General features: G+C 38.9%; 1 protein-coding gene across 1 annotated transcript in view; it reads right to left on the bottom strand.

Moving 5' to 3' along the window:
- The window catches only part of bach2b (BACH transcriptional regulator 2b), an 87,129-nt gene extending 68,837 nt beyond the window's left edge, over positions 1-18,292 (bottom strand). The window contains exon 1 of the mRNA XM_029496642.1: positions 18,107-18,292. The gene's annotated coding sequence lies outside the window, so the exon portion shown is untranslated. The remainder of the gene's footprint in view (positions 1-18,106) is intronic.
- Between the last annotated feature and the right edge of the window lie 955 nt (positions 18,293-19,247).

Consider the following 19,247-nt stretch of genomic DNA (forward strand, 5'->3'; position numbering starts at 1 on the left):
GCTAAGAATGAATAATTAAATGGGATCGGACATTATTGTCACAAAACAAGGTGGCTTTTAATTTAAAAAGGGAATTTTTAGCGCCATCAACTCTGAAATAGCTAAAATACACTATTTGGTTTCCTTTTATTTCAGGCAAGCAGATTTCTGATCAAGGAACTTGAATTCTGCTGAAGAGTAGCACTTATTCATACAGACACAATTGATTCAAAGACATTCCAACAATATAGTGGGAATAATTTCTCCCACTCTGTGTCATAAGTACACGCAACATGCCTCGCAGTGACAGAAACAATGGCTTCCTTCACTGCCTTTTCTACTGGGCTAGAGATGGGAGGTGCATCATGGGAAGCAGACGGGGCAGACAGACTCAGTTCAGTTGAGCGAAGATACTTCAGAGAGGCCCCGTGCAAACCCAGGCAACAAGCAATGACACTTAAACTTCCAGACATGGGCCATGTGTGAATTATGTGCTTGGATTACTCCTGCTTTGTAAAACACAGAGCGCTGAGACTGGATCAGAGACCAAGCACTTCACAAATCCTCTCCCACTGCAGATCAACATGCACTTATTTAAAAGAAGAGCTTACTGCTGTCTGTACAATTTCCTTTCTTTTTTATTTCTTTTGTTGTTTTATATTACCTGTATATTTGCTTGTTTGTTTGTTTGGTTTTTTAAGACACTGCAAATTATTTTAGAAAGGGTAGAGATAACACAACTGTAGCAGTTTTAATGCAATTCATACAACACAATGTTTGTCTACTTTTGTCCAGCTGTTTTTTCTTTTGGAAAAAAGAAAGTTGCTTTTGAAAAAAGGATGGTAGAAATTTTATTTGTGTGACTTGAGAAAATGAGAATTAATCTTAAGTACACGAAACCCCTAATATCTGTACTCAGGTAAAAAAAAACATGAAATAAGTATCTGTTTCTAATGTTGTTTGAAGATATTTCTCTCTAACTTTTTTCTTTAAATGGTTTCTAGAACTAAAGACGCTTCTAAAATCCTTAACAGGAAGTGGGAAGTTATTTCCGATTTTAGCTTCCTGTTTGAGAATAGACAGCTAACAACTAATTCAAGTCACAGTGTAGTATTAGACCTCACTTTTTTGTGGTGACAATTCAAAGGTACCATATTGTCCAGAGGTTTCTGTATTCAGAAACTGAGACTCAAACCAAGCAATCAGGACCTCTGGAAAGCAGGCATGCCGTCAGTCATGCACTTAGCCACCCTCACAGGGACACACCATGCTTCCTTGCAGGGTTTTATATTCTCTGTGCATTTTGAACTCTTTCTGAGTGATTGAATAGAATGAAAATATAGCAAATTTTAGGAGAAAAATTGTGAAGATCCCCTCTTCTGATTGGCCCACCAACCTGTTGTTACAGAGAGATGCATAATAGAGGAGATGTAAAACTGCATAATGCTTTTGGGAAATGATTTTCACAAACCCATGAAACACACAACATTTAAGTGTGATAACGCGGTATTGCACTTTCTATTCAACAATTAAGCAACAATTAACAATCTCAAAGTGCTCAAAGAGGAACGATTAAGCAACAATTAACCCTGTCGACCACCTTCCACATGGTGCTACAAACTGGAGAACATCACGTTAGCCATCAACTGTTTGAACAGTCCATTCACTTACAAGTCACACTGCTCAGGAGGAGAAGCTGTGCTGCTATTTATGGGGCTCAAAAAGACAAGCCTGCTATTGTCAGCGCAGATTCCAACTAGACATGGTCGTTCCTGACATTTCCCTGTCTCAGCTTCTGTTGTTACTAGCTAGTCTTAGCCTTCCCCCTTCATACAACAAGATGTTACGGCGTACCTAAAGATCCTCAGAGCTCTGCTGTGGAGCAGTGGGCAACAATATCAGCCCACTGGCCGGCCTATACACGTATAGTGCTACCTCCCCCCTCACAAACAAATTGCAGTGTTTCAAGAGTCAATCTGTGCCACCACTGAAGTTAATTAAAGAGTAGAGGGGGCACTGGCGCTGCAGAATACTGATACATAACAAATGTTTCTTCTTTGATAATTATGTTGGCAAAATAAAGACAGGAGTTGAAACAATTGCAGATGGATGGCTCAGAAGGAAATATTTGAACTTTCAGTTTGAATCCAGACACATGTTTTACTGTGTGAGGTCCATGGACCCGTACGAGGCCAGAGCAGTGCAGCACACCACAACCGCCAAAAGTAAAAGTATCCACGCTGAGCTAGTCTCAGGCCATGACACACCGATGCCAGCTCTCCACGTGGTCTTGGCTGAAGCACTTTGACACTTTAACTTCACCACTTGCACTAAGCCACAAACTCTGGCTATGAAACTAACAGCTCCAGGAAAAAGAGCTCCTTTGTATTTGCCTGAAGGCCGCGGAGAAAGGTGGCAATAAGAACGCTGACATGTAAACATGCACAACACACGTGAGAGCAGCCATAAAGAGATATATGAACAAAATGTCACTTTGGAGATATACAGTAGTTTCCCCAATTCAAATGTGCTTTCGTCAGTTTCTTTGTCTGGATCTACTGTTAAAGGAAAAAAAGAGATGCAGGTTTCCTTCTCTATTTTTTTCAAGGGTTGTTGATAGTTCTTAGGAAGAGAGAAAGTCAGATTAATTAACACTGAGTATTGAGCCTGTTTCAGCCACAACTTTAACACCTGCAAAGGAAGTCAGAGAAGGAAGCTTGATTTCCCTTGCAACAGTTAGTTATAAATGGAAATGTTAATTTTGACAAGAATTTATTAGTCTCGGACTATGTGGTTTGAAGCTCGCATTAGTCTTCAGAAGCTCTCAGATCCTCTGCTCAAAGTCACAAATTTTTTGCTTTTAAACTAATAAATGTTGCTTCAAATCAGCAGTGAATTGCCTAATATACAGAATAATACACCCATACATATTGTTTCTGCAAGAGTTAACATTTTAAATCCAGATAAATGAAGATTATATATTGTCAGTATATAACAACAGCAGCAGCGTCAGATTTTTTTTTCCGCTTGTGTATCATAGAGACAAATGTTTGCCTCGCTTTCACACAGTCTAACCACAACAGGAAAAAATAAAACACAGCCTTCCTGTCAGCAGAAAAACGATCTTTTGACAAATAAAAACTAAAGAGCTACTTACAGACTTGTCCTTCATGTTCATAGAGTGATTGGTGATCGTTTATCCAACCAGCAAACGATACACACTGTCACACTGACACATCTGTGCCACCATCAGTCAGAACGATGGGAGGTCAGATATATGATTGGCAGGTCGGTGGTGCAGGGGAGGTGTGGTGCTGGGGGGAGGACGTCACCTTCAGTGTGAGCAAAACCCACCTATCAAGACTTCTGGGAGGAGATTATCCGCTAGAATTATTATTTACATGGGGAACACGAGCATTTTCAGAATGACAACAAAAATGTAAAAAAAAAACAAAAACTATTTCATCATCTTTTTGAATTCAGGGAGAAACTATTTTAAAACCATCAACCAAAATGTCTCCTACTACTTTCAGGGAAAGTTTACTAGTTCAATCAGGGATTTTCTGAAAAACTATAAAAAAATAAGACAAAAAGGAAAATGGAAATTTTTGATGATTACAAAAATGTGTTCCTGACACATTCACTTTTCTTTTTTTCTTTTTTTTTTTTACATTTAGGAATCTTAAGCTTTTACTACACTGCTTTTGAGGAAGCTCATTTTTCATGTTGGGCTGGACTGATTTTCAGTCTAACAACTTTCCATTATTTCAGAATTTTGCTAATTATTTTAATACTTTTGCAAGGAAAAATAAATCTATTTGACAAAAATTAAGTTTCAACTGGAGAGACTTTGCACTGAAAGACCAGGAAAACTGATTGAAATTCAAGGCTGCACTAAAAATAAACAAACAAATAAAAATAAAAATTGCAATTTGACCAAGTCCAAATAAACAGGTCCTGCAATGTTCTGCTACAAAGATGGCCCAGATCATATTCTCCAGATGAACATTTGATATTCTTTTATTGGTTCAAAAACCAAATGAATATAATTTATTTTTTTTTAATTCACTGAAAATTAAATTCAAAAACAGTCATTCCAACTGATATTGTCTCAAATTGCACAAGGATATTTTTTTTGCAAGTCTTGAAAAAACAGAAAACTGCTACGACCAAGTGCAGAAGTGAAACTGCTATGGACAGAAATAAATTATATATAATCATCGGTGGCAACAAATATTAGGCCACATTATTTTATTATCTCTTCAAAACTTTGTCATTAAGTAACTGTTTCCAAGCTGAACCGAGGCCTGTATCTGTTGGATGCTTTCTGCTGAACTGGAAATCCAAACTAAGACAGATGCAGTTGCTGTAATTTTGTTGGGATCAAGAGATGAAGTCAGGTGACTTCGCTCAATGTCTGCATTAAGATTAGGTTGGCATCGTGTAAGGGTCAACAAAACAACACTAACACAAACCACAACCTTTCCAGTAGCTGAACCCAGAACTTCAACCAACCGCAACCACCTGGATATTGTCATAACAATTAAGGTCTGGTTTATCTGCTGCAAATGCCATTACAATGAAGGTCCTCATTGTGAGGACCTGGTAATCAGTTTAGATCTGCCTCAGAGCAGCTCTATGTCTATGAGCTTGTGGTTACACAAATCTTTCACTTTTCAATCCAGATCACCCATGAAAGCTCCTCTTTCTTTTTTTTCTTCTTCTGACTGTCCCACCAAAATCAAGTAATAACCATAAAGCAGCTCAACCTGAACATGTGCTTACACTTCACATTCGTAACACAGATAGGATGATGACGATAATGATGATGATGACGGTTGCTGCAGCACATTGACGAATCACATTTTTTGAAAAACACGATGCAGAGCGGAGGATGATAGATTACAGCCTGCTCCCTGGTCTGTCACTGTGAAGAAGATGACTGAGAGTTTGGCTTAAAGCGCAGCGTAAATGTTCCTCTTGTACTGTGTCTGCTGCAGCAATACGCATCACGGTGTTCAAACAGACTTAGGTATCAGACCAAGCAGCAGACGCTAAGCATGATGAGAACCAATTTGCTTCCTTCCCTGAAGACACAATCCCTGAGTGAGATGAAAGGAGAGCAGTGCTACTGTAATCCATCTAAATAGCTGCCTTCTGCAGCCTTTCATGCAGCCATGACTATTGATCTCTGCTCTGTCTGTCTTTGTTTCTTATTGCTTCGTCTTCGCTGCCTTTCATAGGCAATCCTCTGGAGCGGGACTTTCAACAGCCTAAAGAACAAATATCATGCTCTCACTAATTAGGTTTATTTTCACCAACCGAGTATCAAAGTCACATCACTGATCCATCATTTCTGTCGGTTTTAGCCTTTAAATTATGCTGACATTCATGTATAACTGATTAAGTTTAGGCTTTGTTTAACATTGTTTTATCCAATTAAATATAATAAACGTAGGTAGGATCAAGTCTCCACACTGAGGACACAAAAACAGTTCCAAAGCAAAACTTCCACAGACTGTGTTCATTATCGTAGAATAAAAAACTTAAAAAATGGCATATTAATACACTATTTCACACTCTTTAAACTTCAGACTTTAACATGAAAATATTCCCCACATCTGTTTGTGTCAACCCTTTGTGATGTCACTTCACCTCTTTGAGCTGCTGTGTTGAAGCCTTCAGTTTGTAATTTTCTCATCATCATATTGTTTCTTTTAAGTGGAAACCATATCTGGGGGAGAAGGTGGAGCTGAGTTAGGGCTGAATCTGACCTGTTCTGTATTGACCTGTCCTGATTAGGTAGTACAGTCTACCTAATCAGTCACAGAGTAGTCCCTGCCCCTAGAATCCATCCTCTGCTTAATGGTCTATTTTCCTCTAAATGGGACCATGATTTAAAAAAAAATATTACTTTGTATTGTAGACTTGAAACTAAAGACTGAGATCATGAATTCATCAGGTGTTTTGTGTTTCCACATCCAGATTGTGTATTGCTGAGAATCTTTTCTCTGAACTTGTTCAAGATAACAGCTGTAGTCTTCTCCAACTGAAGTCCATGCACATCAACTAAGAGATGAAAAGAGTGAGGCAATATTCTCCAAAAACCGAATATATGATTCTTACAGTGAAAAATGTCCAAAAATGTGTATTTAACTTGATTCAATCTGCAACTAAATACAGTCTGTATGACATGTTTCTGAGGGGTCTGTAGTCTCAGCCTCATGAATCATCATAGTCACGTGACTATTTTGGTCACAAATGCGTCACATTATACTTACATCTTGCAGATGGAATGTATGTAAAGTAATGTGTAAGAATAAAAATACAGCTTGCTCTGCCTTTAAATAGAATAATAATGTCATAGTGTTAATTAAAGAAAGAGTTTCATTTCATCAGTAAAACAATGAAAGCTGCACCTGCGGTGCTGACAGCAGACTGGGGAGGGAGAAGGGGATGTTCTAATTCTGCAGATCATGGCCATTTGTATTAAGGTTTCAGTCTCAGTTTCAAAATCGTTACACCCCTATTAGCTATTGAAATAATTAAATGATTTTTTAACATCATTCAGTTGAGGAGCAACGTCATCCTAAAGATTTATGACAGGAAACTGATGTGAAGAAATGTGAAGCCTGACCGGCTGCTGATATAGATTTAATAACAATAACAATGAAGCAATTACAAAACTGTGCATATGTACAGTTTCGAATAAGTAGCATTATACTGAGTGCACAGCGACCAATCACTGATGCTTCACTTTGATTTGACTATAACATGTCACAGGAGATGATCAACCAATGTGTTACAGTTCAGCTGGCATGTATTCGTGCATGTGTCTCTGAAGAACCATAATTCCAGCCTTAGGTGCAAATGTTACCATCAACACAACATGAATTTCATCAGCCCCCTGAGTCCATGAGGGTGAACTGCTCTTGCCATTTTTCTGCGGGCACCCTGTGTCTAAACAGTATGTTTTGCTACCCTAATACGATCATTTCATCACATTTTACACGATCAACTAGACGGCTGGGTATTTGGTCACACAGAAATTGGAATCTCACAAGTGCAATTCAGTTTGAGAGTTTGCACCGAAAAATTCAGCTTAAACAGCTTCAACGTATTTACAGACACAAACATTTGTTCTTGTTTTCATCAGTTGTTTGGTAAAGAGTTGAATCTGTCAACCCATATATGGTCTGTTGGTGCACCTAATTAACTAAAGTCTAGTTGACATGAACAAAAAAGTTTATTTGGTGCAACTCGAGACAGAAATCCACTTGTGCTTTTGTAGAATTGATTTTCCTGTTCTTTCGCTCTTTTATTGTGCTGTGTTTATGAAAACAAAACAAAACAAAACACATCATAAAAAAAAGTATGAGTCACAGCGGGCCACTAGAGTCCACAGACAGGATCTCCACCTATGGCTGCCTGCTGTTAAATGGCATGAAGCCACCAACACCGGCAAATCCTGCTGATCTCGTTGTGAGGTTTTTAGTTAACAGTAAAACACGACGGCTCGTTGCAGGAAGTGGGCACTTAACTGCTACCCACCCCCACCCCCTCAAACCACCTGTGCTGGTCTCATAGGAGCCCCCTCCTTCTTCTTCTGTCTACGCCGACAAAAACTCCTTTACAGCTGCACTCCTTCACCAAACCGCATGCCGAACAGTCTTTGTTGTTTCACACTCGACTCGTCAGCGTCAGAGATATGAGATGGTTTACAGCACTCTGCCTCAACATGTATGCAGGCGTTAAATGGTTGGTTTACCGAAAAGAAAAATAAAATACATATTTACCTCAAGACGCCATTCATCAGAATGACTTTTTGAAGCAACATTAGAGATAGTTTGAAGATATTTGTCATCAGTAATAAAAAAAAAAAAAAAAAAAAAAAAAAAAGTTGGGTCATAGCCAGCTGATTCTTTAAAAAAGACACTCAATGGACCAAACAAAATTGCGTTCATGTTTCCAAAGAAAAGAAAAAAAAAAAAACTGTTACATTTAACATCTTTATTGACTGATCATTTTCTAGAAATGTTTGATAATCTGAATAATGCTTTCAGTTTTCTGTAAATCATTAAACAAATTAATGTGTAATTCATATTTTATTGTGCTTGCACAGAAAAGAAATCTTTTAAACTGATAAACAAAAGTAGCTCTATAGAATTTCTGTATCCATGACAAGTGTGTGTTATTTCTTCATGACAGCTACACTCTCTAGTTATGGTAATAATGACAAACTGCTGGAAAACCAGAGTGAACATATGGAAAGTCTCAAACCACAGAACGAGTCAATATCTACTGCTCCTTATTATTTGTAATGTCGTTTTTTAAAGCCTATTGTCCCTGTCAGGATCCAGTACTAATCATGGATCAGAACTGGTCTGATCCTCTGAAGTTAACCCATGTCAGAGCAGGTTAAGAGATAAAAATAGGTTACCATGGTAATTTGCCCCAAGAGGAGGCAAACCACCGTTTCTGTCAGTTTAGGGGAAAACTACTGTTTGTTTGTCTTCCTGCAGAGCAAATGCATACAGGCTGTTTTTTTTTTTTCCTAGTATCAAAATGAAACGCATATTGTTTTATTTATTTTTTTACAGAAGCTGTAGACGTGCTAGATTCTGCTTAACTTAAAGCATTTAAGGCGGAAAATAAAATAGTTTTAATTAGCAGTTAGGGAGTCTTGGCAGAATTTACATAAAATAATTAAATACAGTTGAGTAAACCTGTTAGCAAATGTCAATTAAAATAAAATTTCCATTTTTTTTTTTTGAGGTCAAAAGAAATATTTATATTTAACATTGCATATAATATTTTATTAAATGTTTAACAATTGAAGACACCAAATTAAAAAGTTTATGCAAAAATGTGAAATTTGAACTCTCCTCACCTTTTACATGAGAAAATATGCTGTAGGTCCCATATAGTCTAGTTCACTTCTTCTTTGATTATAAGTTAGGTCTATGAAATGTAATAATAGTGTATGTTCTCAGTTCAAAGAGAAGCCTTAGAAAGGATAAATAAAATGAAACTGAGATGGTTTTTGGTTTTTAAAATCACAACTATATCTTCTTATGGATATCCAGACTAAAAATAATGTGATAAAACCACAGGAAAACTGTGAAATATGGGACCTTTAACTGGAAAAACCTGGTGCCAGAAGTTGCTCATTTAATTACCTTGCAGCTCTTACAAGTTCACAATCAGTGATACCACAGATGCATTGAGGAAATCGCCGAGACACGTATCGCCATGAAAAGAAAATTGTCTGTACGACTGGATGCTGTAGAGTGTTAATAGAAGAAATGTGTCTTGCTGTACTCTGAATGAACTCTGTCACTGTGAAGAGCTGCACTGTGCTGTTGAGTTCATGATCAAGTTCAAGATGAGCTGTAATGACATATGTGAACCAAGACGTCCTTTTTGTCATCACTAAGGAAACAAACAAGAAACCAAACTTCTGAGTATCAAATGATCAATAGTTATTCCCCAACAATTTGTTTGCCCCGAACTCAGAGTAGCTTATTATTATTATGCTGATTATTTTCTATTTATATCCTACACATCAGATGCAGATGTCAGGGCTTCATGTAAACACGCCTCACACACACAAGGGGAGGGTTTTGTTTTTGTAAGGTGTCTCTAATGTGCAAAGCAGAACAAATAAATCCATTTGGGGAGGAATTCTGATCTCTATCACATTCCAGTTCATGGAGATCAGTGACAGAGGACGACGTCTTGCCACGGGGGTCGTTCCAGCGCTCCCCCTACCCCCCTTTGCTAAAACAATGATCTCATTCCCCTTGCCAGGAATCCGCTGATTGTTTGAAATACCTTCCACTATGCTCGACTGAGCACCGCTTCTTTTTCCCATCGACCAGGACGACAGAGGGAGAGAGAGGTGGTGGCGGAGGTACAAAATGACCTTGGCAGGAAACGTCAAGCCCTTTACCAAGATGGGAGCTAGCACACTTTGGCCCCTGACTGCTAATGATTTGGAATAAAACACTCATACATGACAATATAGCAACTGGTTAACAGAGGCTCACCAGAAAACACAGCAAATGATTATTAATGGTGAAGTTGAGGAAAGATTTACATTGAAACTAAGCTGTCCAAAAATATGAGCAAGACTGTTTCAAGATTTTGACGGCAATGTTAATGAGTAGGCGATAAAAATTGCAACAGCATCTCCAGTTAATTCTTGCCCAAATGTCAAATTGACAAAGATAAAATGTAGAGATTGAAAAGCAATGTAAAGAATATGAGTAATTTTTTGTATACAAATACATTTTTCTTATGACAAAATCCCTTGTTAATTGAGAAAATGTCACAAGGAGCATGTGAATTTGTTCATCTGATAGCACTTTAATTCTAAATACAGATGAAGTTCTAAGATTTGAAAAAAATTCACTTAGAGCAGTCAGTTTTTCAGCTGCGTTAAACTTGAAGTGTGAAATTGAAATAAATTGGATATGATATCATATAATACCAGCAGGAAATATTGGTCAACCAATGTATCGATTGGAGAAGAGAAATGGCGCAATATGTTTGTAGCACCCCAGCATATGTTTGACGACAAAATTCCTTTGAATTTTGCATGTAGCTGGCCTGAAATGTTCTTTGATATTAATATTCCGAAACTCTCACTGCTGTGTTTGTCCAGAACATGAACACAAACACAAAATATATGTACAGAGTTTTCTAATCAGAATTTTTACCCTGCCAGAATCCCAGTGTAATAACTTTCACCTTTGATAACCCAGTAAGACTGAGAAAACAGCAACATTGCTGAGCTTTTTGCCGTTGCTGTGCATACTGCAATGTCAGTGAACAAAACAAAAGAATGTCAAATTTGAAGATGTTACCTCAGACTTCAGAAGTTCGAAGTTGTACAGAGCAGCTTTCTTCCGCTTTGGCACGAGTGTGTCAAAACCCAGGCTTTTTATTCTAGCAAGTTTAACATACAAGTCTTTATATTTAGACAGACATAGTTTATGACCAACAACCTATACATGTGTTGGATATGGTATATGTATTGTTAATGTATATAGATATGTATTTAAAGAGGTGTGACACATATTAACTGTAATTTAGCCAAAAATGTACGGGAAACACAAACCACTGAACTTTCCAATTGATTTCCTTTAGTTAGAGTCTAGTAAACTTTTAACATTTTATTTACTTTATTAATTTTGTATGCAGATTCATCAGTTTTAACATCTTAACATTTATGCAATTAACATTTTTGATAATTAAATTTATTTATTTTTTTTCTATATTTGATTTATTTATTTATTTATTTTAACTGTTTGATTGGGGATCCAGTCTTGCTTTTTTATCTATATGGTGGCCAAATTATGCCATGTGAAATTGGTTATCAAAATCACTTTTAATAAAATATTAAAGAATCAATATGTGACTTCAGCAATACATTTATATATATATATATATACATACACATATAAAAACACTACAGGCCAAAAGTTTGGACATACTTTCCTATCATTTGAATGAGACAGTGTGTCCAAACTTTTGGCCTGTACTGTATATCATACATGGACACTCTTTGGTTCTTCTATTGAAGCTGAATTGGGATGCTTAAAATTTTAAGGTGAGATTTTCTTGTCAGCTACAATTAGAAGTCTGATTAAATTAAATTGCAACTTGATTGTTGTAAATGAAGAGTCCTGGCCCAACAGTAAAGACCTGAGCTGTACACATGTTGTGGTTTAACGTGGACAGGCCGCGGCTGGTGTCTGGCCAGTGCGAGCATCTGCTTTATGTGTGATTTAGCATCTGCAAAACTAAAGCTGCAAAACAAGGGGACTTTAAATTGGAACGACTATGACTGTGCTTCAGAGTTCCCTGGGAGTAGACAGAGAGGAGCACCAGGGGGTGGGGGTTCAACCCTAGAGACAGACTGTTTACACCGTCTTATAGCTTTAATTTGATATGGTATGCATATTGTTTCTATGGTGGCAGCAGGGGGTGAGCTCTCGGGACCACTCAGACAACAGTGTTTACTATGAATAACCTCAGCAACCAGAAGAAAATCCAACATGAATATATAAAGGAGCACCCCCATTTATATACTGTGATAATGGCACTGTTACTGTTACCTAGGTGACTATGACTATCTTCATGTTGCTTTTTTGGCCACAATTTTTCCCACTGGGCTCAAGGGGAGGACAAACTGTGGAAAACGTCATTCACATTGTGTGACACTTGGAAACTGCACATGAGTCAGAAAGACTGAAAAACAAGATCCAAAAGCCTCATCAAAGGAGCTGATTAAATATGGAGATATGAGTGTCATAGCTCAAGAGCATTCTCAGAAACAACGCAACACATGTGAAAGTCTCATAGCTATTTTTGTCAAGATTGGTGTCCCAGTGACAATTTTATAACCAAACTTTCCACCTGACAACCTACAAACTGTGATGTATGCAAACAAATTGGACACCAAGTGGAGATGAACTGAGTTCTGACATTAACTGAGGATGAAATTTTATACAATAAATTTATAATAAATAATTTTGTTTTAAGAGTCCTCAAAAAACTGAGAGAACTGAGGTCAAAATTAAAACAAACTAAGGTCAGATGCAAGAAACATTTTTAAATTCTTAGATTTCTGAAAATGTACTGTGACATCAAAGTTTAAAGTCTGATATAGTCAACATCCCATTCATTACCTGAGAATTTTGAAACTTTATTGTGAGAATTTAGATAATGAAGAGCAAAATCTCAGAATGACATAAAATTCACTAAATAAGGGGATTTAACAGTAAAGATAACTAATTCAGTCCAAAGAAGCCGGAATAAAAAAACAAAATAAAAGGAGAACAATATTTTACATTTTTAAGTCCATTTTCAAAATTTCCTTTCAAATCAATATATTGCAATTCATTGCTCAAAGTTTTAAATTTATTAAAAGATTAAGACAATATGATTTAGACTATGTTTATTAAATTATTATGAGAAAAAAGCTGTTTGTTTCTTCATTTAATTAATTAATATATTGTTTTCACTGAGAATTAACATTTATTTGAAGTAATAATAGCTCAATTGTATAAAATTGTGAACTTGATATAATGCAAAAGAAAGAAATTAGTATTTGGAAAAATTCTGAGATTTTAAGTAATATGACAGAAGTTTGTCTTAATAATTAATAATAATTGTAAATACAGAATTAAGTGGATGTCAAAAGCATTCCATTCATTCAATGGAAAACTTTCGTTTAATATTGTGAGAATTGTCAAAAACATTGGAAAATTCTGAATAATAGCCAGCCACTGGTTTAAAATACAACCGAGAATAAACTCAGAATTTGTTGGAGTAAAGACAACATTATGAGAAAAGAAATTCTTATTAAACTTAACCCACCAAATTACAAATTCAGATACTAAAGTCACAAAAGACGTAAATGACAATTTGGGATACACAGTGCATGCTTTCACATAATTGCTACATACATTGCTTGAGTTAGCTCTAATGAATGAATTAAATAATAAGAAGTGACATCACCTATTAAAATAATGTTCAACAATCCACAGGATAAATGCAACAAATTGGCTGATATTAAAGAGAAAATTGCTGAGTGTCTTTAAAGCTCTGTGGAGTAGATCTCCTTCTGGCTAAGGAGCTTCACTCAATATAAGGAAACCAAAGGTAGCAGCAGCACCTCCACCGCAAACCTTCTCCAGCTCAGAAGCTGGAAGTTGAAACAGAGCTCAGCAGTAACCTCTCCAGGGCCTGCCGGCAGTAGTGGTAGTAGCAGTAATCCAATACAAACAGGTCATTACACTGTGCTAAATGTTTTCTCTTCATTCACTGAATGCCACTTTAAAGACAGCTCATTCTTCTAAAGTGCTTGAATAGCTGCAGAACCTCCTGTTCCCCTCCCCCGCCCCTCCTCCATCCTTCCAGGGTTTTAATTCCTCTGCTATTAGGACCATATGTGCATCATTTCATTAGCTCAATATGTTTTGCATGGCTCTAAACTTATGGCTCAGTGGAGGACAGGCTACTAAAGTATTAACTCAAGGGTTCAGAAGGGCAAGCTTCCCTGCTTGAGGCGGCAAGACGAGTCTGTGAGATCATCAAATGGGTTTGACGCAACTATCAGAATGATTTACGTGTCTAGATCATTTGTTACAGGCAGCACACACACACACACAAATCCAAAAGAAAACAGAACAATTAGAAATCTGCCTGTGGTGTTTTGGATTTGATAGCTTCTTGGCATCTGCACGCGCTGAGCAGCAAAACACACACACAGAAAGAGAGAGGCAGAAAAAGGAAGAGAGGCAGCAACGCCGTAACCACAGGCTGATGGAAGCTGAGTCTGGCGGGATAATACAATCTGATTTCACATGGCAAGCAGGGAACGCCAGTACACATCGCTGCTGTGAACGATGGGGAGAAGAAGAATGAGCAGCCATGACATGATGGTGGAGGAGGGGAGAGGTGGGGTGCACAGGCGGGAGGGGGGGACAATAGCTCTTGGTGTAAAGTGCAGGATCTTAGATTTCTCCCAGCAGTGCTGTTCCATGTACGCCTCACACTGGCAGCAGCCCAGTCAAACATGCCTTTGTGCTGACGTGGGAGAGCTATGGGAACATGTTTTTTTTTTTTTTCCCCTAGCCAAGCCACTGACTATAGATGTCGAGCTGGCGCTGGTGGGGGTTACTCAAATATTCTCAGCAATGCAAACAATCCTTTAATGATGCAGAGAGAAAAATATCTACAGTGTTAATTTCTTTCAAGAGGACCTGCTTCGCCTTTCTGCGCATCATAAAAATAGAAAATGACGCCTTTAAGTGGATTCTGAGATTGTCTTCAAGAGAATCACAGCATGATATCGCTCTGTCAAATCGTCAAGCTGCAGTTTCACAAATGATTAACCCCAAAGCGCCTGCTTACGTTTGAACTGAAGCTACCTCTCAATGTCATTAGTATTTTTGTTTAGCTTGAAAGTAACTTTGGTGGCAACCTGCAGGTCCAAGCACTGGGTGTTACAAAGCAATAAACAGAGTCAATTTTGCACACAAGGGCGTGCTTCTTGTTCATGTTATAAAAATGGGGTTATAAATAGGATGGGCAGGGATCTATTTCAGACTTCATGTATGCAAACAAATACTAAGCACTTTGACCCTCATATTGTCACATTTACAGGGAATATAATTGTTGGCTTTGTCCTAATTAAGAGGCTGCATTCTTCTGAGGAAGGGATCTATGAAGCTGTCATGCATTGTAACCTTTGCAAATGAAGGATTTTCCCTTTAATATCATCAGCTATTCCTACCCTGACTGCTGTGTTGCAAAGCAAGGCTCCTGTTGCCTAGCAACCTTGACAACACATAACTTTTTGCTACTTTAAAATAGTTTTTGAGTTCCATTGGTTTTAAAAGCTGTACTGTTAGACAAAACCCAATAGTGACGTCCAAATGTAAAACCATGGGCTCTCTGCTGTTGCTTTATCATTTTTATAACCAATACGTAATGAATCATGGGATAGACCATCTTCAAATGCAGCCTCTGAAGGTTGAGAACCTGATTTAGGGCACAACTAGGTTAATGGATAAATCAAAAGTTAACCTTTTGTCCATGATGCACCAATGTTTATATCTTCCTTTACCAGATGCAATGAACCTATTTTTTTTTTTCTCTTTTTGGTATTCACCCTGTTCAGCTTTTGCCTTCACAACTGAACTCGTTCCCTGTAAACACTAACCACGTGACTTTTCAGTTGCTGTTACGGCCTTGACAACAATGGACATGGCAGAAGAGAGAGAGAGAATTCAAAATGGTGTGATGCAATAACTGGGCAACAAATGCAGCAATATTTTTCTTCATTAAATCATGTTGTCATAATAGGATCAGAGACCTGAACACAGCAAACTACATTTAGTGAGGGAACACCTCCTTATTAGACAGATCTGACTGATATTTGTTTTAGCTATGGAAACAGCTATAAATTACTCATTATTAAACTGACTGTAAAAATACCACAAGGCAATGAGTCATTCTCTAAATATATTAGCATCTGTGAGTATTAGATGTGAGACTTTAGTCATGCCTTTCCTCTACAAATTCTGATGGACAAAAGGAAATAATAAAGTCTGACAATAATAATCGATAAATGTTGTGATATAAACAGGCAAATTAAAGAGCTGGCACATTGCATGAAGTGGCATTTAAGCCTGACTGAGTCACTGTGGGGTTTACAGATTTTTGCCCCCCACCCCCCTCCACACAGACACACACACACACACACACACACACACACACAAAAAGCAGGGGATTGTCATGCACGGAGAAAAGCAGGGCAGCGGGACTACTGTACAGAACAAAAGAAGGCTCCGTGCACGACACTGCGCATGAGTGCAGCCTCCGTACACGTGTAGTGAAAGCAGAGCAATGTCAGCTCGTTTTGAACAGGAATTTACTACAGAGCAGCCCCCCATCATCATCATCATCATCATCATCATCATCATCATCATCGTCGTCGTCCTCCTCACCCCCCAGGTCACCTACGGCTCCGATGCATGAGCTCCTATGGTTGAATTCTGAGTGATATGATAGCAAAGCAGTAAGAGCACAGAGGGAGCACGGGGGGGGGGGGGGGGGCTGTCGCGATCCCCTCAATGGCATCAGCGCGTTGCATCAGCACTAAACAAAGAGGGCTGTGATGCCGTGAATGCCACCGCTCCTCAAAGTGCTGTATCACCGCATTAATGACAGCATCGCCCCCCCTCAGGCCGGGCTGAACACATGGACCGTCAGACAATGGCATCCCGACATAAACCGCAGTCACTCATGCCCTGTTATTCTGCTGAGATGGCCACTGCTCACTGTGGACACATGCTTCTTTTTATCCAAGCACCGAGGGCGAAAAGCGAACACGGACGATTTGCTTTCACGGTTTTTAAAGTAATAAGATCTTTCGTATTTATAATATAATATGCCCCTTTTAAAAAAACTACAAATTGCACTAATCGCACATCATGAGCTTTCAAATTGGATTTTTTTTTTTATTGGAAACGGTGCGAGTGAAAGCTTCTGTCCTACTAAACACATATTTTTTGTATTTTTTGTTTGTTTGTTAGGTCGCATGAACGTGTAAAACCGTATTACCCCTTACATCATAGCAGAATTCACCTCTACATTGTTGACTCCTGCAAAATAAGAGTGACGGGGACTGACTAAGCCACGGCTGCAGCAGCATCCATTCACATGACAATGCAGGACGGCGCGAAAAGCCATAGCTGTTATTTTTTATTTCTGATGTCGAAAAAGCTCCTATCTTCCAATGCCGATGACAGAGTCGAGATGGCTCCCGGTTTTAAATATGTCATCATAACGAATAATAACGGCTGCTTGGACTAATGACGACGAAAACAAGGAACCGTCGACCGACTGAGATGATTCCATTGGCTGTCGGAGCAAATAAGGCTCGTCCTTACACAGCAAATATTTTGATGATGTTTATGAATGCAGGCTAATGAGGATGGTGTAATGAGCAACATCGACAGGTGACACATTTCACAAAGAAGCACTGATAGTAGTAATAAATAACTTCTATTCCATTCGGCTGCAAATCAACGTGATGGATGCCCATGTAGTGACTCAGGGGAGGTTTAATAACGCTACAAGTGACAGCTTCTTTTACACACACACACACACACACACAGCAGCAGCAGCAGCGGCATGCCTGACCCTCCTCCGGGATCACCGACGCCTCTAGTTTGCACAAAAAAGAAAAAGAAAAAGAAACAGAGAAAAGGGAGAGCACACGGCACATTGACTCAAAGCATAACAGGATGTGGTCCAGAGTTGTTTCACTCCTGAACCCTTTCACACCCCAGCGCACTACACACCTCCAAATTTCTCGCACCGCCGTCATCGCTTTCAAGATTTTCATGCGGTTTTTGTGTGTTCGCTCCAAGTGACTTTTTTTTTTTTTTTTTTTTTTTTTTTAAGTCACGCACACCGAGAGAGGACTCTCCCAACAGAAGCCGCCGCCGCTGCTGCGGCACTTAGACAACTTTCAACTCGGCTACGCGAGCATCAACAAAAGGCTGAGATTGACAGAGAGAGAGAGAGAGAGAGAGAGAGAGCTCACCTTTTTCCTCCTCCTCCTTCTTCTTCTTCTTCTTCTTTTTTGGCTTAATATTCAGCTCGTACTCCAGCCCTTTTTGTCCCGTTTTCCCCGACGTTAAGTTCTTTCACATGATGGCTCGCTTTGTCGGCTGCAGATCGGGTCACTTCTTCTCCTTCCGTCGGTGCAACTCGGCTCGTGTCTCACTTCGCGTACAAAAATAAAAGGGAGGTGTTGTTAGTGGTGGCGGAGGAGGAGGAGGAAGGGGGTGGGAGGGGGGGGGTGGGATAGGAGCAGAAAAAAAAAAAAGAAAAAGAAAACAGTCTCAGAACGTGTACGGTTCTACGCTGCGTTGTTTACGTGCGTGTGTGTGTGCGTGTGCGCGCGCGTGCGAGCGAGCGTGCGCGGTGCTGCTGCGCGGCGTGGCTGCTCCGTCTCCGCTGCTCGTTACACTCGACTAGAACGCCTACTCTCAGCCGCTACATTGTTGACATTCGGCCGCTGACGTCACTCGACCCCCCCCCCCCCTCCCTCTCCCCCCTCAACCTTCATTCACAACATCGTCAGCTTTTGCGTTGGTGCCGGCGGGAGGCGGGCGCGTACGCTCTGAAAAGTGCGCAGCCATGTTTGGAGAATGGCACTACGGGGCTCAAAGACCCTCCCCTCGCGCTTGCTTTTTTTTTTTTTTTTTTTTTTTTTTTTTTGGGCGGCCTAGCCCCTCTATTCCCTCCTTCCCTCCTTCCTTCCCGGGGGAAGATGACTCAAGGCATTTTTCACAGGCTGCTAACGTGGAAACACTTCGACCCAGTGTTTACTTTTCTTATGTCAAACCACCTTTTTTTTTATTTTTTATAAAACTCTAAGTTCGAGGGATGGTGTTTGGGTTCAGTCAAAGGTCTCATCGGGCTATGTGTTTATTTAAATATTATATATATATATATAAATAATAATAAATAAATACAGCAGACCACTGTGTGAAAAATCCATTGTTTACTTTCTGTTCATATTTTACATGCACATGTTTAATGTTGGGGTATATTTGCATTGTTATAGTAAAAACCGTATCATTTCTCTTTTTAGACTGGATTTTATACTGTGAAGACTATTCAGATGTATATATTGTAAAATAAATAAATAAATAAAAGTACAAAAAATTATAAATAAA

The sequence above is a fragment of the Echeneis naucrates genome, chromosome 24 (assembly GCF_900963305.1).
Source record: "Echeneis naucrates chromosome 24, fEcheNa1.1, whole genome shotgun sequence".
Lineage (NCBI taxonomy): Eukaryota > Metazoa > Chordata > Actinopteri > Carangiformes > Echeneidae > Echeneis > Echeneis naucrates.